This window comes from Panthera leo, chromosome A3 (assembly GCF_018350215.1).
Source record: "Panthera leo isolate Ple1 chromosome A3, P.leo_Ple1_pat1.1, whole genome shotgun sequence".
In the NCBI taxonomy this organism is placed as follows: domain Eukaryota; kingdom Metazoa; phylum Chordata; class Mammalia; order Carnivora; family Felidae; genus Panthera; species Panthera leo.
This window is the reverse complement of record NC_056681.1, coordinates 83,984,722-84,006,814: the sequence shown is the minus strand read 5'-3', so window position 1 is coordinate 84,006,814 and position 22,093 is coordinate 83,984,722.

Below are 22,093 nucleotides of genomic sequence, written 5' to 3'. Positions count from 1 at the left end.
CAATGTGATACATCACATCAATAAGAGAAAGGATAAAAATCATATGATCATTTCAGTAGATGCAGAAAAAGCATTTGACAAAGTACAGCATCCATTCATGATAAAAACCCTCTCCAAAATAATTCTAGAGAGAACATACCTCAACATAATAAAGGCCTTGTGTGAAAAACCCACAGCTAACATCACTCAATGGTGAAAAACTGAGAGTTTTTCCTCTGACGTTTGGAACAAGACAAGATGTACACTCTAACCACTTTTATTCAACATAGTGCTATAAGTCCTAGCCACAGCAATGAGACAATAAAAATAAATAAATAAAAGGCATCCAAACTGGTAAGGAAGAAGTAAAACCCTCCTTATTTGCAGATGACATGATACTATATATAGAAAATCCAAAAGACCCCAACAAAAAATATTAGAACTTATAAATGAATTAAGTAAAGTTGCAGGACACAAAAATCTGTTGCATTCCTATATGCTAGTAATGAAGCAGCAGAAAGTAAAATTCAGAAAGCAATCCCATTTACAATTGCACCAAAGACAATAAAATATCTAGGAATAAACTCAACCAAAGAGGTGAAAGGCCTGTACCCTAAAAACTATAAAACACTGATGAAAGAAATTCAGGATGATGCAAAGAAATGGAAAGACATTCCATGCTCATGGGTTGGAAGAACAAATATTGTTAAAATGTCTATATTAAAAAAAATAAGTAAATAAATAAATAAATAAAATGTCTATATTACCCAAAGCAATCTACAATTTAATTCAAACCCTATTAAATACCAATAGCATTATTCATAGAATTAGAACAATCATAAAATTTGTATGGAATCACAAAAGACCGTGAATAGCTAAAGCAATCTTGAAAAAGAAAAAACTGGTGATATCACCATTCCAGACTTCAAGTTATAGCACAAAGTGGTAATAACTAAAACAGTATGGTACTGGCATAAAAATAGACATATAGGTCAACAGAACAGAATAGAAATCCCAGAAATAAACCCACAATTATATAGTCAATTAACCTTCACCAAAGGAGGAATGAATATATAATGGAAAAAAGATAGTCTCTTCAAGAAATGGTGTTAGGAAAACTGGACAGCTGTGTGCAAGAGAATGAAATTGGACCACTTTCTTTCACCATAAATAAAAGTAAACTCAAAATGGATTAAAGGGCTAAATGTGAGACCTGAAACCATAAAAATCCTTGAATAAAGCATAGGTAGTAATTTTTCTGACATTGGCCATGGCAACATTTTTTTTACATATATCTCATGAGGCAAGGAAAATAAAAGCAAAAATAAACTATTAGGAATAGTTTAAATGAAAAAGTTTCTGCGCAGCAAAGGAAACAGTCAACAAAACTAAAAGACAAACTACTGAATGGGTGAAGAGATTTGTAAATGACATATCTGATAAAGGGTTGGTATCCAAAAATATAAAGAACTGATACAACTCAATACCCAATAAAAACCAAATAAAAAATAATCCAATTTAAAAATGAGAAGACATAAACAGACATTTCTCCAAAGAAGACATACAGATAGCCAACAGATACATGAAGAAATTTTCAACATCACTCATCATCAGGGAAATGTAAATCAAAACCACAATGAGATTTATCACCTTGCACCTGCCAGAATGACTAAAATCAATAACGCAAGAAACAGTAAGTGTTGGAGAGGATGTGGAGAAAAAGGAACTCTCCTGCACTGTTGGTAGGAACGCAAACTGGTGCAGGCACTATGGAAAACAGTTGGAAATTTTCTCAAAAATTTAAAAATAGAACACCCCATGATCCAGTAATTGTACTACTGGGTATTTACTCAACAAATGCAAAAATACCAATTTGATTCAAAGGGATATATGCACCTCTATGTTTATGATAGCCAAACTATGGATAAGAAGAGGTGGTAGAGGGGGATGGGTGAAATAGTTAAGGGGATTAAAAAGTACACTTATCATGATGAAAAATTAATTAAATATATATACAAATAGCATCCCTTCTAATTTTGGGTTTAATGGTGGACATGATGTACTGAGTAAAAGGAATTATGATAAGCACAACTTTAACAGTGCCATGGTAAGGTATGAATGGGGGAGGAAAAGCATTCTATGGTCCTGTGATTAGATCTCAGTCTTTTAGTGAGTCTGTATCCATACACTGGGAACTTCATAAGTGTTTCTCAGTTTTGTTTTGTTTTTTAATTTTTTGAACCTCCTCAGGTGGTATAGGATGACTGGAGTTCAGTGTATCCCTTCTCCCCATCAGTGAGGCTCTGTTAACAACCCAGTAGATTAGGCTTTTATAAAATAGCTTCTCTCAAGGGAAGGCTTTGTTAGGAAGAACACAATGTTCTAGCACATTTCAAAGTGGTTACTTTTCCCCTCCCTCTGCCAAAAGCCTTGGCAGGGAGGAGGTGGGGGGTGGGGGGGTTGTTGTTTTTTCTCTGATTTTCACTGTGAAAACCTGGTTGAGCTCCTACAGATAAAACACAAAAGTGTGAAGGCCACCCTATGGCTGAGCCCCCCTGGAATCTTTACCTCACAGATTTAGCCACACTGAGCCTCCAGCAATTTATCAATTCCAGCTCAGGCTATCCTGGCACTGGTTCCGGTGGAAGTTTATGCTCCTGGGTTTCTGCTCCTCAAACCTGTAGTTCTCTGTATCTGCCTGTTTGTCTCTCCGATTTTAGGGGCAAAATTTGGTCCTGTATCCTTACTTCTCTGACAGATTTTAGAAGACTTGTTGATTTTTCATATTGTTCAGCATTTTACTTGTTGTGAGGATGAAGTGATGACTTCCAAGCTCCTTACATGCTAGACCAGGGGACTTTTTTTTTTTAACAAAATAATCATCATGGTTAAATGAGAAAGAAAGAGAGAAGAGGAGCCAGAGCTTGTAAGCTGGGTTCAAAGCCCAGTGTTCCCTCTTGCTTGTTACTGACCATTGCTTGTTATTGCCCATAGGCAATTTAATCCACTTGAGTCCAGCTTCCTCTTCTGTAAAAAAAGGCATATTGAAATGTATTTTCAAAGATATATATATATATATATATATATATATATATATATAAAATATACGATACATATATATATGATACCATATATATATGTGTGTGTGTGTGTGTGTGTGTGTGTGTGTATACACACATATATATTCATATATAGAGATATTCATATTCTAGTTCAGGATCTGGTGAGTCATAAGTCTTCAATAATTATTAGTTCCTTTCCCCTTCCTCTTATCAGTTGCCACAATAAACCATTTAATATCTCTAAGGCTATTTCTTCATCTTTCAATGGGGATAATGATACCTAAGCTTACAAACTTATAGGACTGTTTTGATAATCAAAGAGTCAATGTATATTATACTTAAAAAAAAACTACAACAGGATAAGTTATTAAACAAAGACAAGGCAAGAATATTAGCACCATAATAATAATTATCATTACAAATATCCAAGGCTGTGCCTGACTCACCTGTCTTTATGCGGTTTAAAACTAAATCAGCAAGCCTTACATGATTATCCATCCTGAGCTATTTTCCAAACCATTTACTTGCTTTAACATTTACTTGCTTTAACATTTTTTTCTTCGATAATCAAAGCTCTTTGTCTCCAAGAATTTATAAGACTTGTCAAAAGAGTTTTCGGTTACCTTTCCTGAATTTCCTAAGCCTGTGCAACAGAAGTCCGCAAACAGAAGGCTACAATTCTCCCCTCTCCCACTCCAAGGTAGAGCCCTTGAGGCTTATGTTCTCAAGTGCCAGCGTTTTGCCCACTCTCTACCCCCTGCCAAAGAAGATCGTTTTGAGTGATGTAGCATGTAAACCATCAACCACTCCTTAAGACCAAAGGCATCACAGTGAGCATTCTAAGCCCTGCATGGCTGGAAGGCAGAAAGAGAACTCAGAATTTGTTCACTGTTCTTCACCACTTCCATTTTACATGTATTCCCTCCAGGGCTTCTCATTTTCCAGAATTCCTCACTAGGTATTTAGACCTGCCAGGCTTAAGTGACCAACCAACTGTTTCCAATATTCCAAGATTTTAACAAAGTTATCTTTGTCTCACTACTCAATAACTTCCATACAATATTCTCCCAGAACTCGTTCCCTTGGGGCTGCTGATAGGTCTTTGTCCTGAACGATGTGAAACCTAAAGATGCTAGACAAAACCAGCAAATGCCTTCCCTTTCCCTGCATCCTTTTCTGCTACTTCAAGTGAAAAAGTACTGCATTGTCAACTGATCGTAAGCATGTTGCATAATTACTTGTAACTAAACTGTTGCCACGATGTGTCTTTCTTAAAAAGAAAAAGATACTCCTGTTGCCCGATCTTGCACAGTCAGCAGCTTTCTTTATGGCATCGTTCATTACTGCCCTCACATTAATCCTGTGCACTGTAATGCCTCCCCAGTATGAGGTTTCCTTTCCTCTTCATATAGTTTGCTTTTCACTGTAGCTGCCGCACAGCATAAATCAATACAACGCGCACCATAAACACCACAAGTGCTAACCCTGCCAATTGGTTCTCTTTAATTGGTTTCAGCTAAAAACCTGTAAACCTAGTTGAAGTGAAAAAGCAGACAAATCAAAGGCAAGATGAATGACCCAAAAGCCCTCAGTGAGCCAGGGGTTGTGAGATCCAACATGGTATTTTTCATCTCTGTCGTGGGTTTTTTTCCTTTTCTCTCTGGATCCTTTTTTACATCCCAGGTATTATACTTCAGCTGCCTCCACATTTATAATTACAGAAAGGAAAGTGTAAATACTCCAGAGGCCAAGTGGTGCATTTTAGCAATTGTGCCAATGGAGAAAGCAACTTGAATTGAATAAATATCCCCCACAATTAGTGTTATATTGACAATTCTTCATGGTTCCCTTCTTTATAAGTAAACTCAAGCCCTGAAGAATTCTCCCTTAGACGTCACACGCAAATGGCAGATTTGCTGGACATTTTTATCACCATGCTGAGTTTTTAAAACCTATGGCTTTGGTTTTTCAAAATACATTTACATTTCAATTTGCATTGCTGCAGGGACTGCCTATGCTTCAGATATTATCCATGTGTTTATCCACAGTGACAACAGTGCCTCAGGTACTGCTCAGTTTCTAAAAGCCTATCATTCTGTTGAGGCTGAGGTGATTGGATGAAGCCATTTCACTTGAGGGAGTTCGGCCAAAGGTCTATGGGAATGGCCTCTTCACTAGACCCCTCCAGAGCTGGCAATAATCCACTTTCTTCCTCTTGCTTCAGGTGAATACTCTAGTCAAGCAAATTACCTAGTCCATGGTCAGAGTCACTGAGCCAGGGACCCTTTTCTAGAAGGTTCCAAGTCTTGTCAAGCATGTAGTGGTATTTGAACAGGAGAGCTCATGTGTTCAACCAATGGTAATTAAAACTGTGTGGTAAAGCAGCCACAGAGAAATGCCCTGGGTAGAAATACACTAAGGTTGACATTCATAGAAGGGCTTATCAAACAGTAAAACATGTGCATGCATACACACACACACACACACACACACACACATACACACACACACACACACACACACACACACACACCATCAGGAGAAAGGAGCATTCGCTAGGCACATGTTTCAGAAGTGCAGGCTGTGTCTCAGAAGCAGGACCATCTCTTAGGCAGTTGCCACATCTAAATTAGCATTTCAATAACGCAATCATTTCATCACACTCTTGAAACCACTTTTATCTTCCATTTTATTTAAACAGTGGCAGCGGCCAAATTTTATGAGAGGCTAGATACTAAGGCAGCCCCAAACTCAATTCATAAATCTTACACCCAATTCAGGGAGCACAAATGCAGTCATCTGGCATGTTCGTTCAGATCTTTCTTTAGTGTTATTTTATGGTTCTCATTAGCAGCCCCCAAAATGCTACTGACACAGTTTTCAGGGTTCAATGTGAGGTTGAATTTCTAGTCACACTGTCAGGAGGAGGCTAACGGTGTAAGGTCTCTCCTACCCAGGGTTGACATGCATATAGAAGGAAGATGGCTCCTAGAGTATCTTTAAACCTAAACAGTCATCAGGGCATGCCCTTTGATCAGAGACACAGAACAGGATGCACAGGACATCTCATTACAATATGTGCAGGTCAAGGTAAGATGATGTGGAAGCACAGAGCTCAGTGCTCCTGGTTTTGATGAAGCTGTCGTCAAAATGATCTCTTTCCCTGAGGTTTTGCTTCCTGCGATGGCACACCACCCCTCCTTCCTTAACCTTCTTAGGTAACATGAGCATAGCTTCATTTATCACAGGTACTGAGTTCCCATTTTAGGATGCCTTGAAGAAACTTGTTAAGCTGATGGATCACAGAATAGTCCATGATTCTGATGTGTCATTCAGTATAAAATTTCCCCCAGTCTAGTCAGTTGCTGCTATGTAGATGAGGAAGGGGGCAGGTGGGGAAGCAGTTGGGTGTAGGACATGTAGCAATAAAGAATTGAAAAGAGTTAGAAAATGCTTTTTTTGTAGGCTGTATTACAAATTTACTAGGAAGAAAAAAAAATCACCTCCTCAACTCTGTTTCAGCGAGTTGAGCTATTTAAAGTATACTGCAGGATGAGAGCCAGGGGTTTTCCACAGATGAGCTCACCTGGGTGTTCAGAGGACTATCGGTTTTCTAGAGTTTGTTCATAAACACACAGAAGCATGGAGGTTTCCCTGCACAGAATTTCCTTCCTAACTTTCTTTTCCCTTAACATCCCTATCTCCAGCAAATCTGAAAAACAGTTGTCTGGGCTTTGGCCAATACCATGTTGACGATCCTCCTCTAATTGTAGGCTCATTAGAAGGAGATGTTGAAAGTAGCATTCTTCTGATCTACCATTCTGCCTTTTCTTTTTCTTTTTTCTTTCCATGGCTTATTTCATGTTTAATCTTTAAAGTTAAGATAAATCTCTACAGGAAAAGCAAAATATCCCTGTAATACAAGTGTATACATAGCTTAACCTTTTCACAAAAATAATTTTCAATTATCTAAATAGCTTAAATATTAATACCACTGAACGAGACTAAAGGCAAGATTGCAGAAGGCAGAATGATGATGCCAATTTTTAGCTATAATTAAGGTTTTACTGTACCGGAGTCATCATGATGTTGAATCAGTCTACCTTGTGGATGGAATGAGCTGGGGTATGTGTTCAGAATGTGGGGCTTATTGAGAACAGGATAGTGCTGCTTTTCTGGTAACAGATCCTGTTCATGTTCACTCTTCTTATCCCTGCCCTGAATCAAAATACATGCACAATAATCCAGTCAAAGAACATGTCAAGAAGACTGCAAAACCACTGGCATTTCACCACTTCCCAAAAGACAACTGGAAACACCTTTTTATTCCCTAACACACTGGTGCATTCTAGCCAGGTGGCCCCTTCAGAGTTCTAGGCAGTGTTCCTACTCTGGAGCTACATGATTTATTTGGGGGGAAAAACTGACCCATGCACCTTTCCCTCTAACTTCATCACCGTGTTCCAATCTCCTTCATAGAGCTGGATGTTCTAAAAGACAAAGTGCACCGGCCACTTTCTCTTCCTCCAATATGTGGAAATGAGTAAGGGAAACCTCATCTAAAATGAAGCTGGGAGGGGTGCCTGGGTGTCTCAGTCGGTTGAGCGTCAGACTTCGGCTTAGGTCATGATCTCGCGGTCCCTGAGTTCGAGCCTCGCGTCCGGCTGTGTGCTGACAGCTCAGAGCCTAGAGCCTGTTTCAGATTCTGTGTCTCCCTCTCTCTCTGACCCTCCCCCGTTCATGCTCTGTCTCTCTCTGTCTCAACAATAAACGTTAAAAAAAAATTTTTTTTTAATTAAATAAAATAAATAAAATGAAGCTGAGAGACCAGGAGGTGGCGGTCTCGTGCCCTATTACCCCGCACACCCTGTAAAGTGAAAGAAGCCAGGTTTTACTATCCTTGAAGAAGAGTGGAAGACTTTCTCCTTGCCTGGCAACAGCCCAGCCAGTGAGAGACTGACGTAACTCGGCCAATGAAAAGCCCAGTTTAGTTTATAACAGCCCCTCCCAACTCCTCTCTCCTGTATAAAAAAGCATTTCTCTCTTTTGTTTTCACAATTTGCCAATGGTTTGGCTATAACCGGAATGTTTCAAACTGCAATCTTCTGCCATTCCCGAATAAACCCATTTTGCTGGAGAAATAACCAGCTGTTTTATTTTTAAATTTAACAAGTCTAAGTGGTAATTCTGAGCCAAACGCCTCCGCCACAGTTCAGAACAACCATCACTATCTAGGTACTTTGGGGTTTTGTGCCTTCACAATTCAAATGAATTTGGAAAGTTTTCCCACGTCTCCAACCAGTATTTTGCTTGTCACGGAGAGGCAAATGAAAGGGAAGACTTGACGTGGCAGTATTATTCCAGACATCTGCCCTTTCTTTGTCTTCTTTTTGAATGTCAACCAAAAGCATATTTTCATCTTTTAATAAGAATTGTGCAGGGAAAGTGAGATCGGCTAAACTTCTGAACAGCATTCCCCAGTGGCTTCCGAAATAAATGCATCAACATTCTTATTTAGCACCACCTGCAAGAAAAGTCTATGGTCAGCGTTCAGGCTCAATAATGTAAAAATGAAAATTATTAGTTGGGAAATAGGTTTCAGGATCAGGTCTACAGAGGATAACTTTAAACAGAAACATTCCTCTTGGAGACAGCCTTCAGAATGCCTTACAAGCATGCTGTATTTGGAATTTATCTATTAGTTTCATCCCCTTTGGGTCACACTCCTTCTTCTAAATCAAATGGCTTTCAAATACAAACTCAACATTGTGAAGTAAGGTGAAGTTATTCTTTATCAGCTTTTCCTAACAGAGTTTTCTCCAGAGAATTAAGCTCCATAGAAAATGATTCAGGTGACCTTTTCCTCAGTTCTCTCGAGGAAAGGTGCTTTGCTAGTACTGTTCTAGATGCAGAGTAAATAATTAATTCTTTACATACAATTGATGCCTTGGGGCCTTAGGATTTAATTCTGTAGGCCAGCCTTGAGAAGGGTTGTGGGGTGCTTTGAAGAGCATAGAAATGTCATCACAAACTAATCTGAGTAGTGTTGCAAAGTCTTCTGTGTCCCCAAATATTACTAACATGACTACCACCACAAAAACTCTTACTACTACTAGTAAGATTAGTAGAATAGCTTCTATGTGCCAGCCAGTCACTATGCTAAGCACTTAAAACTCACCTACTCATTGAAACAACATGACAACTATATGAGATGAGTATTATTATTATTACTATCATTATCCCATTTGACAGCCAAGGAGATGGTAATTAGAGAGGTTAACTGGCAAATGCCACATTTGAACCCAGTGCTTGTCTGCCTCTGCATAACCAGGAGAGAGGGGAAATCAATTATATTGTGACAGATGCAGAGGAGAAGTAAGGTTAAGGAGGTGATGGAACTGAGAAGGCTTGCTTACTTGTTGGAATAAGCGAAAGAAGGGAAGAGGTCAAGATGGAAGGTAGGTTGGTTCATGACCATGGCCAAAAAGGTCAAGGCATAAGAGAAGGGAAAAATGCCAAGAAGAGGACTGGGACCCCAAAGCTAGGAACCAATGGGAATCAGACCAGTACTGGGATATGTTGAGGAGGCCACCATGTATCAGAGCTCTAGGGCAATAGTTCAAATCAAAATCAAAAGAGCATTTTGGTGTGCCTGCGTGGCTCAGCCAGTTGAGCGTCCGACTGGGGCTCAGGTCATAATCTCACGATTTGTTAGTTTGAGCCCTGTGTTGGATCACCGCTGCCAGCTCAGAGCCCACTTTGGATCCTCTGTCCCTGTCTTTTTCTCTGCCCCTCCTCTGCTCACGCTCTCTCTCTCTCTCTCACAAATGAATAAACATTTTTTTAAAAAAGAGCATTTTAAAATGGTAAGTAGATCCAATTTTTTCCTTTCAGAAAAGTATTATGATTTGAACAGCCTCCTTCTTTCCTTTCCCTGCACTGCCTACTGCAGCCTTCTTTTGATTCCCGAGGGACAGTGTTTCTAATAGGATTCTTCAAACGCAGTGCATAGGATAAAGAAGAAAGAGGGGCATGCCAGTCCTAAAAATGGAAGCCAAGGTGCCTGGGTGGCTCAGTTGGTTAAGTGTCTGACTCTTGATTTCAGCTCAGGTCATGATCTCAGCGTTTGTGAGACAGAGCCCCACATCAGGCTCCATGCTGACAGCACTGAGCCTGCTTGGGATTCTCTCTTTCCCTCTCTCTCTGTCTCTCTCTTCTCCTTCCCCAGTCTCATGCATGAGCACACTCTCAAAATAAATAAATAAACTAACTTAAATATATGTATATATTGAATATATATATATAGAGAGAGAGAGAGAGAGAGAGACAGAGACAGAGTCAGAGACAGAGAGAGAGGGAGGGAGAAAAGAAATGAAAGCAGCATAATGTTGACTATAAACTGGCTGCCTGGAGTTGAAAGGTACGTTCAAAGTAAAAGCTCATGGCTACAAGCCCAATGGTTTCCCTTTACGTCTGAATGAATCTCTTGTCTCAGTTTTTCCCACAGATAAGATCCTACCTTTAAGATTTTTTTAAAAAAATTATAAAAATCAGCTAATTTCTATTAAAAGAAAACAAAGCATTTGGATGCTCTGAAAGTTGAAATTAAATATTCTGGATGGAGACATCCATGTGAACTATCTCCTCCTCTTTCCCAGTTTGTAAAACTATTTCACTGAAAGACCAAATTGCTTTGATGATAAGAGATTCCCTCATTTAAAGCTCTTCTCAACTTGGAACTCTGGTGTTGGATATCAAGGATATGGTATTTTTCTTCTTTTACGGTATTTTATTGGATATAAGATTTCATAGATTATAAGATGCACCATTGTTTTGTGTACCACTAACAAAAAAAGAGCTGCTATTCGAATTATAACCAACCACCAACTTGAAGAGACATCTTGCTTTTAAACATGTTAAAATGTGGGTGGAAAATGTATCCCAGAAACAATGAAATACGGTGACTCTTTGTTCCTTACTGCAACTGCCCGCACAGTCCATATACCCCTCAGGGAGTTTAGGTGCTGCTCTATTAAATCACACATCTGCCTGCTGCTGACGAGGGCAGCCTGCCGAGGGACCTAACACCACTGCTGCTGCTTCCTGCTTGACTTAGGTCTCAGCCCGTTGAGGGCTGAGGACTGTGGTCCATAGCTCTCAGACACTCCCAGAGAGCTAGCACAGGGCCAGGCACAGAGAAAACACTCACCCAAAAGCTCTCCCTGTCTGTAGAGTCTTTTGAAGTCAGACCTAAAGAAGCCGTGTTCTCTTCTGACACATGCCACATGCATGAGATAGACAAAGCAGGGAGTATTACCTGTGCTCACGGAAGAACACAGAAGTACCCAGATTAAGTAGCTCCCCCTGCCCAAAGTTACCCCGTGAGCAAATGGCAATGCTATTGGGAAAACCCAGTGTCGGACTCCCAGAGCAATACTCTATCTTTTTTCTGTTACCTCTCTCTGCTGCCAAACTAAAATGTCAAATCTGGAGGCTTCATCTGGTATTTTCCACCAGTCTTGAGACCAGGGAGCAGCATGAGCACCTGAGATTAGTCTCGGGGACCTGGTCCCTGTGGGGCTGCTCTGGGACACCTCTGGGACACCTGCTCCCATCTCTCTATTGACCTTGTCTTCCCCAACCCCCTCTCCACCCTCTTATCACCTCCACCTGCCAGTGTTCCCACCTCACAAGCCAGGGAGCAAAGGAAGTCACAGCCAAGAGTTTAGGATTTGGATTCCCTATGACTATTTTCTGAAGTATATATGTATATGAATGTTATAAGAAAAACTAATCTCAAATCCTAGAATACCTGATTTCTCCTTACTGAGGTATAGAAGCAATGGCAACAGCCCAAAAATGGTATGATTCCATGAGCCCAACAGGCTTTTCTCTCTGGAAGGGAAAACAAAAAAAACAATTAAAACATATTATCTTTTCACTGCTCTTTCCTTGCTGCAAAAGGGAAGCTTCACTACAGAAATGAGAGCATTCAACTTGTAAAGATTTAAGCAAGAGAAGGATTATACGAGATAATTCTCCCTTGATTCGAATCCCTTTTACCCCCTCCTCCCTTTTTTCAGAAAATGAAGAAAACTATTTATTTTTTTCATAAAGGGGGTATCAGGTGGGATTGTGGACATCATGGGTGTCTCACTATAATGGTACACTTTCTTTCCCATTAAATAATAAAATATGCTGTAGAGTCGCACAACTCCTCAGACCCAGGGGACATTAAACCAGGCTCATCAAGCACCATCCATGTGGAAAGATATGAATATATTTTTACCTGGCACAAACATATTTCCTTTGCAGCTGCCTCAGAACCCTTGCTTCCTTATGGACTCACACTCCTTCCCAAAACGCAGAAGAGGGCAGGAGGGAGGGAGGAAGGACGGGAAAGAGAGAGGGAAGGATGGAGAGAAAGAATCAATTTTACTGATGACCAGAGAAAAAAGACTTGTAATATCTGAAAAGAAACAAGCATGAAAGCATATGTAGAATTCTTAATAATGTAACTTTAACTATTTTTTAATTTTATTTTGTTTTCACTTGTAGGTGAATTTTTAAGTGGCTTGATTTTAGTTGCTACAGGCTGGGTTTATAGTCACTTTCTGTTCATTAATTGGTAATGATTGGATATTTTATCTTTACCTGAATTTCATTTTTCTTCCATTTTGACCCCAATGCACCAAAATCTTATGCTCAAGAAGGACCTGTTGAGGATTATATGTTGAAGCCAAGTAAAGATACAAATCATGAATTCCATTGCAAAACCCACTAATTGTCAGATTTTTGTGGAAGACTCTAATTAAATCCCATAGGAAAAGAACACCATGCAATGGAAAAAGAAAAATCAGTCATTTAAACAACTCTGCTAAGAGCTTAAAATAGACACAGAAGAACATCCTAAAAGTGCTTTTTTTTTCAGGCAAGGAACAGAAAAATGTTGGGCTAGATAATAATATTCTAAGCATCTGAAAGGTAGCATCTATAAAAACTTTATGAGATGCGCTAAATTTATTCCAGACAAAAATCCTCATCGACTGACTGCCTGTTAGATTGTCTTTATTGTCTTTCATTCTTTATAGAGCTGTCACAGGGAGATTCCTCATGCTCAGCCAATCATGGAAGATTCCTTAAAAACCCTAGAGAAGAAAGAGATTGGTACATCAACCTAATCCATGCAGATGAAAACCCCTCCTCCAGTTCTACTGATAACAGCTGCCTCCTCCCCCCAAAAACAAGTGTCTTTTATGAGGCACTCTTCAACGGAACAAATGACAAATCCCCCCAAACATAAAACAAATTTCTCACAAATAAAAAGCAGTACACTCGAACCACAAAATCCTCACAAGTTTGAAAATATCTTTCTCACAGATACAAATGTGAAAAGAGACATCAAAATTGTATTCCTCATGATTTAGATGTCCCAGATTAGTAAGGTCAACTCAAATTTTGTTTTGGTGCCCTGACAACATGCACAAAAGTGCCCTGTCCAAAGCCATGCTCCATTCAGACCTGAACAAAGATAACTTGGTCTTACCATCTCCCTGCCCCTGGTGATGGTATTTCAAGACTGGCCAGGAATGTGAAAAGATATGTGAAGAGAGAGCTGGTTCAAGGGAACTTCCTGGACTCCATATCCCACTTGCCTTGTCCAAAAGCAGCCTAGTGCTCTACGGAGCTTTCCCTAAATGCTGCATCACTGTCCCAAATGGGCACAATGGCTTTGGGTTTTGTTTTGTTTTTTTTTTCAAAACTCCATGTGAATTTCCTATAAAGCAAAGAGAGACCTCCAGAAGTGGTCCTCACCCTATGGCCCTACCCCACCTCATCCCTATGGGGTCCCACCCTTCCTCTTTCCCCTCTGGCTTCAAAGAAGACAGCTGCCTTCCTCTGTCCACCTGGGATTCAGCCTTGGAAGGCACCTTGCTCTCCAGCAACAGTGCCATCTGTCACCTGCATGATGATGAACCTTTCCTCTTTGCTAGCATGTTCTCTTCTACACATAATGTGGATCTACATTATGATATGGATCTCTCCACAGTAACACGTTTTCAAAGTCCCTGAGGTCGTGTGTCTTACCGTATCTATTGCCCTGCTCCCCCATTCCCTTACAGCTTCTTGGAGAGCAGACCATCCCCCCAATAATCTAGCTCCCATCCCCCTCTCCTAACTGGACTCTTGCCCAGGTCAGTAAGAGCCTTGACTGACTACAGCCACAGAACCCTCCTCCTTCCTTCCCTCAGCTGCCTTCCCTCTGGAGCTTCAGACTTCCTTTTGGAAACTCTCCTCCTTTGACTTCCTGAAGGGCCTTCTCTCCTATTTCTCCTTCTATTTCTCTGGCTACTTGTATACAGCTTTCCTGCCTCTTCTTTCACCCAGCTTGTCATGGACTTGTCACCCTCTTCATGTTCCTATGTTTTCTCAGTGTACTTTCCTCTGGGAAAAGTGTACTTTCCTCTGGCTCCCTCCTCTGGGCCCAGCTTCCACAATGATTGACACTATGGGTGATGGTGTTTACCACCTGTAACTTTGCCATGTTGTCCCTGTCTCTGCCACAACTTTGTTTATGCCCATGAAATAATTTCCCAGGAAACATAGATCCCATTTCACTTTAAGTGTTTATATATTTTTAAGAAAGAGAGAGAGAGAGAGAGAGAGAGAGAGAGAGAGAGAATGCGAGCACTTGCAGTAGTGAGGGAGGTGCAAAGAGAGAGGGAGACAGGATCCAAAGCAGGCTTCAGGATGACAGCAGAGAGCCCAATGCAAGGCTCAAATTCATGAGCCGAAGTTGGGCACTTAACCTACTGAGCCACCCAGGTGCCTCCCCCCCATCTCACTTTAAAGCTTAAAATGCACAAAATTCTTGGAGGCATAAAATTCCAGCAAATTCTTTCCTAAGAGATCATTTTGATGGTAGGGGAAGAGGAGAGGCAAGTCAAACATTCTCTATTCCTCAATTTTTCACGTATCCCAAGTGGGATAATAACAGTGTCCTTACATCAGCCATCAGAGAGATCGACATGTCTTAAAAATTTTTTAACTATAACATTAGTATTACTAACTGGCCTGCGTACAACTAGTTTTTACTCTGGGAAAGTGCTCGTGCGTCTCAAGCCTTACACTCTCTTCTGAGCCAAGGAACAACAAGTTTTGATTAGAATACCTCTCAAAAATTTCCCTAACATCTCTGAAAACCTGTTGAGTAGTCCCTGTCGGACCCTGAATTCACTAGAAAACTGAGTCTCAGGATAGATGAGAGATGGCATAATGAAGGAATAGAACAGACACAAAAATGGGAATTCTAGTATAAATATGGATGCAAAACACTTTTATATCTAGTAGGAATACTGGGGTAGGAAGCATTGATACAAAAAAAGATACCTGTTTCTTAATGTTGTTGACAGTTCTGTCTAGTGTCAAATATCTAATGCAAAAAAAGCTTGCAGTGAACCCTTGCTACCTTCTCAGAATCTGAGAGGAATTTGGGTATAAATTAGGAAGCTGGGCTGCCATCAAGTCACCTCCTTATTTTGGAATCTACGACCATTGTACACTGACTAATGAAATTCACCACATGTTTCTCTTTCATTCTTTCTACACTTGATGTTCCGTGTATCCATGTGACTTGCATTGGCCAATGAAATGTGAGTAAAAGTAAAAAGTAGCACCTTCAGGCTGAAGCTGTAAACACCTTTATGCAATTCATTCTATTCTCGTATTTGTTTTCTGCCATGGCCAATGGCAACATTATAGAAGAGGTGCCCATCCGCCTGGGCTCCAAAGTCAGGATAATGCAGAGAAGCAGCCCCAGTCAACGTGCAAAGAATACAGAGCATGAGCAAACCAGACTTATTTTTACATAGTATACCTAGATCTGTACTGGTCTACTCCCATCAATCTAGCATCCTAAATCCTACCTAGTTAAGTCTTCTGCTAGCTTCCTTATCCTTATTTCTCAACATGCTCCAACATGAAACAGAGGTCTATTCATTTTTTTTGATGGCTGTGTAACAAATTACCACAAATTTAGCAGCTTAGAACAATACAGTTTGACATCTCAGTTTTCAACAGGTCAGGAGTCCCGGCATGGCCCCTCTCAGAAGGCTTCTGATCCAAATGCTGTGGTCAAGGTGTTGGCCAAGGCTATGGTCTTATCTGAAGACTGAGGTCCTCCTCTGAGCTCATCCAGGTTGTTGGTTTTGGTGGCTGTAGGACTGAGGCCCTCAGTTCCTGAAGGCCATCTTTCCCCTTAGGCAGATAACAATGTGGTTGTGTGATTTCTTCCACGCTAGCTAACAAATCTCTCTCCTGTAAAGGTTCATTTATTTAGGTCAGGCCCACCATAAGTATCTCCCTTTTGATTAACTCAGAGTCAGCTGATCAGAGACTTAATTGCATCTGCAAAGCTTCTTCCATCTTTGCATATAATACAACATAATCACAGAAGTGACATTCCATCATATCATAGGTCCTGGCCACACTCAAGGGGAGGAGATTATAAAGGGTATGAGTTACTGGGGGGTCATCTTGGAATCCTGCCTATCACAGGAGGCCATTTTGCTTTATCATGTCTATACCCAAGCTCCAACTTCTCTTATGGCTTGACCGATACAACACCCTCTTATATTCAGTCTTTTCTTCCCTGTGTGTTAATCCAAAATTTCTACATCCTTTAGCCTGAGATAGGCCCCTCTTCTTGAAAGCCTCCTGTAAGACTGTCACCATATGCAGAGAACACTTTCAATTTCCCACTTTAGTTAAGTCTCAACTCTGAGTCATAATCACTGTACAGCAGACACATAGCAGGAGATAAACTCTTAGGACCTTAATCATCTGCGTAACACATGTATCAGGATGATAAAATAAAGGTTTAAAATGATGCACAAAAATTCAGTATTGATGAAACTCCTACATGAAGTGCCAGATGCAAATTTTCAAAAGAAATAACTAAGAACAGGTTTCCTAAGTCAACAAACTTCTTTCCCACAAGGAGAATATAAAGGAATTAAGAGACCTGGAATTGTGGGAGAGTATTTTTGTAACAGCTGTTCAGCAGCCTCAAACCTCCCCTGTTGGTGGGGGGGGAGAGTGCTCCCTATTAACGCCAAGCAAGAAGGGCAACAGCAAGCGGCATGGGAAGCTTGTTATGTGCGAATGTCAAAGTAGCCTATGAGCAGACCAAACTCCCCTCCAATCCTGGCCAAATGTGGTAAGTCCTGAGGACCCAATGTTCAACTTGTCCCCGAGAGAATTAGTGTGAGGTCATTTTAAACAAGACTGGAGTCCTAAAGAAGGCCTGACTTGATGGTATAAGGGGAATCAGGAGTAAACGCTACAGGAGATGGGGTAGAGCTACACGCGGGAATCAGGAGGGCAAGTGCAGAAACCGATAGCACTTACTTACATCAAGAGAAGGGCAGGTGATGTCTGTACAAGCCTGAACTTTCTCCAGGAGAGACAGAGTCATCTTTAACCCTCTGCTAGAACGCCCAGTCCAGAGAAAGCAAAGCCAGCTTACAACGGTATCAGTCATGAAAGAACTTTCCTTACTTCTTTCTGCAACCCCAGTGGGGTCTCTGATGGCAGCTGGACAGTGGAGGAGGAACCACACGAGGAGCAGAGAAGGAGCCAGTGGACAGGTGGGCAGGTTGGAGCGGGGGGATGAACACTTACTCTTTGTGAACTTGAAAGTTTGATTTGGATTGGCCATCTTAATTCTAAGTTGATACGGTTGGGTTTTTTTTTTTTTTCTTAAAGTGGACATTGAAATTTACCATCTGAAAGTATGTACAAAGGCCACAGGATTCAGTTTTTATCAAGTGGTAGGGAAAAACCATTCCTCATTGAGCAGGTTTAAAGGGAGAGGTGGGGACAAAAATAAAGTTACACTTAGGATTCCTCTCCATGAGTCCTGTTCATTCTTATGAAATGTTCTTATCCAGCACACCTGTCTTTTCATGTGGTTGTGAGCTCTTTTAAGGGGGCAACTTGTTGATTTTAAAGTTCAAAGTCATGGGGCGCCTGGGTGGCTCAGTCGGTTAAGCGTCCGACTTCAGCTCAGGTCACGATCTCGCGGTCCGTGAGTTCAAGCCCCGCGTTGGGCTCTGGGCTGATAGCTCAGAGCCTGGAGCCTGCTTCCGATTCTGTGTCTTCCTCTCTCTCTGCCCCTCCCCCGTTCATGCTCTGTCTCTCTCTGTCTCAAAAATAAATAAAACGTTAAAAAAAAATTTTTTTTAAGTTCAAAGTCATGAATTAATCAGTCTTGTCACCTTCATGGAAAACCAAGAAGTGGTATTTCTTGTCTTTTCTGAGAAGGAAGGAGTGGAGACTTCAGCTCCTACACATGCACACGCACACGCGCACAAGCACACACACACACACAAACATGCACACGCACACACACTGGCACCTCCCCCAGTCTTCTTGAAAGGAGGCAACACAATTCCAAGAACCCATATGTGCAATCATTTTTATTTCCCAAGCAGACAGCCTACCGATCTCACATTAAAGGCAGCACTGGGTCTTCTCTCCAGTTACTCAACTTTGATTTGGGGTCTGAACAAGAATTCCTGGGGAAGGAGATTAAAGGGGAGTTCAAAGTGGAGATGAGAGATTTTATGCAAGTGTGCTATAATTTGAATGATGAGAAAGCAACTGTTTGAAATATCTCAGTGTTTTTCAGATGTCTGGGGAGTGAAAAGGGAAGGGAGCAGTGGGTGTCTCAAATGCCAATTATAATCACAAATAGAATATGATCATACCTGCAATTGATTTGATTGAAGAAATAAATAATAAGCTACTTCAGTAGTCACTAAACAAATAAGGGGAGAAGTCAATATGTGGCTCAAAAATATCACAAAGAAAACACATACACAGAGTCAAGTTAATGTGTGTGTGTGTGTGTGTATTTACAAAGCTACAAATTCATTTTATATGACCACCTCTACCACCCCGCAGGCCAAAAACCAGAAAAATCAACTAATGGAATCAGATATTGCTTCTAAAATGTTCATTTGTATCTGCAAGCATAGATACACCCAAACCCTCTGTTTACTTTCATATATTCATTGGCTGGCTTATTTGTTTGTTTGTTTGTTTGTTTTGCCAGTAAACCCCAATCACTCCAGCTCCATACGATATACTGACATTTGCTGCATGGTAGCGTGAGAAATAAACCCAAATGGGTCTTTTATTAAATGGCACTCTACAAAGACATTTCCCAATGGCAAGTTGGTGAAAAGAGGCGTTCTGCTCCTTGCATGGGACCGGCCTGAAGCGGGACTGCATTCTCCAGATTATATCAGCAATGCTGGCTGTGGATGAACCAGGCCTGTGCATCAACCACATGCCACTGCACTGAGAAATCCAAACCAAAGAAAAAGAGGAAAGTGATCCTAGATAAACTGGGGGGCTAATTGGGAAAGAGGGGCCAAGGAGGAGATTTATTTGTTTTGTGAATTATTAGCAAATTCCCTTAGGGTGCGGCAGATAAAGTGATACCGATCACAGTGTTATGGAAGAGGAATGAGTCTGAGATACAAAAGAGACTGAGGGATGTATTATGAATATTAATACTTCTGTTAACAAGGCCTTAAATGTGCCTTCCTTGTATTGAAGCCTCAAAGGGACCCATGTCTCAAAATGGACTTGAACAGGCTCCCTGCTGAATCATAATCTTCTAAAAGCTGATAAATTGCTCTCTTCTGGGGAAAGAAAGGAACTTCAAAGCAGACATTCCTCGGGAATAAGGATTTAGAAGTTAAAAAATAATAATAATTAATTTCATTTAAAGTGTTTCAAAAAAGCAGGAAACTACATCTCTATAGTTTGTCACTTATTGCAATGGAATTAAAGCCTTTACCGTGGGTTGAGGATAGGAAGTCAGAAAATTAATAACGTCAGACATGTATTCACCTACTAAGTTCACTGAGGACTGGTGCAGGCCACACGCAGGGAATGCGTGGAGCCTGCAAGATGTGGAAAAGCAGCAGTTACACCAAGAAAGCACTGTAGTGAGTGACCTCCACGCCTTACCTCATTCACTTCTCACAGTGCCACTGTGAAGTAGGCTCTTGCATTATCCCTGACTTCACAGATGAGGAAACCAAGCCTGGGAGGATAAAGAACTCTCTTAAGGTCGAGCAGATATTCATTGGTGGGGCCAAAATCACAGCACATTTTAGCCCAACTCTTTGAATCACGGTGTCACTCTGTGAACTTGCGAGACCTTGAGTTGCAGCGGGAGCAAGTAAGTGGCAGTAAAAGTGAAGAATAGGTCACATAACTGAGAGGCCAGTATGAAGACAGGAGAATGAATCCATAATCCCCTTAAATGCGCCATGACCATCATACCTCCCTGCCACTGTGCAGGCTGATCCCCCTGCTGGGAAACCTTTCTTCCTTTCTTCATCCCCATTCCTGCATTCTCCTTGTACGTGGGCTCTCCACTGTCTTTATGACTATGTCACTTCCTGCTGTGGGCGCTCCCCATCTGGCACTCCTGATATTTCTGTTACAATAGGTTTCATTATAAAGTGTGCTTTATATATGTCTCTGCCATTGGATGCTAACATCTCAAGAGCAGAACCAATAGATAGATGACTCTTATTTAATTGCCCTAGCTTTTAGCACGGTGCTAGCACATAACAGGCATCTATAAAATAAATGAATTAATAAATGACTATGAGGATAGGAGAAGTGGATGCCACATTTATGTTATAATGAGAAAACTAATTTGGGCAAAGGAAAGTAACATGAGAAGAAAAAGCCAAAACAGGAGTGTGGGGTCAGATGATGCAGGTCATTCATTGAGCACAAGGTTAAGGTGCTTGGATTTTAGATGTTATCAGCAACGGGAGGTTCAGTAGGCTTCAGGCCAAGGGAATGGCATGATCTTTGCAGTTTAGTCAGTTTCCACAGGCCTTTAGCCACAGAATAATTGGGAAGTTAAGGAAACCAGAAGGGAGCTGACTGATAAAGGACAGATCTGGTGTCATTAGTACTAAACTTCAATTGGCTTTATCCTTTCCTTGAGACGTATGCACAATAAGCGTTGACTCAAATACTGGACATATCTACTTAATAATATATATGTTCATAACTTAGTATAAGCCAGGCATTCTTATTTGTTATATGTATTCCCTTTTGACCTTCACAACCAATCAGAACCAAAAGAAGCCCAGTTATTTATTTTCCTTATTCTAGGAAGCAGCTTAAGTGTTATTTTCCTTATTCTAGGATACCTTAAGTGACTGGCCCGTGGCAATACAGGTGGTAAATGGTGGAGGTGAGACGTGACCCCAAGCAATCTCCCTTCAGAATTCCACTACCCCCAATACAGCATTGTCACTTGGATACCTCGCAGGCACTTCAAACTCAGTATTTCCCAAAGAGAATTCCCAATTTCTCCCACACCCCAAAAATCATTCCTTCCCAGCCTGCCTCATCTCAGTAAATGCAACCATAATCCACCAACTGCTGAAGCCAAAATAAATTTAGTCATCGTTCATTCTTTTATGAAATTCACCCCCTCCCATCTGAACTACCAGTCTTGTCCCCCAATATATTCCTAATCTGCCCACACCTTCTCCATCTCCTTTGCCTCCACCCTGGTCCCAGACACCATCAGCTCTCACCCAGACAACACAATCACCTCCAGACAGGGATTCCTGTATATTGCCCTGTACAACCTTATTCTTGACACAGCAACCAAAGCAATCTTCTAGTAATTGCAATGTCACATTACTGCTTGCTTAAAACTCTCCAGTGGCATCTCTTACTTTTCTTGGTCCTGACCAGTGGCATTTGGCCTTCTCGTTCCCTGAAATGTTCTTCTTTGCATAACTGTCTTCTCATCAGTCAAGTCTTGGTTATTGTAACCTCCTTGGAGAGGCCTGCCCTGATTACTTGGTCTAGTTAAGTCCTCTGCCAGGTACTTGCTATCCTATCACACGATCTTATTTTCTTTATACTTGTAATCTACCTGAAAGTGTTTTCTTTATTTGTTGGTTGACTTTTATATGAATAGGTCTTTTATCTAGAAC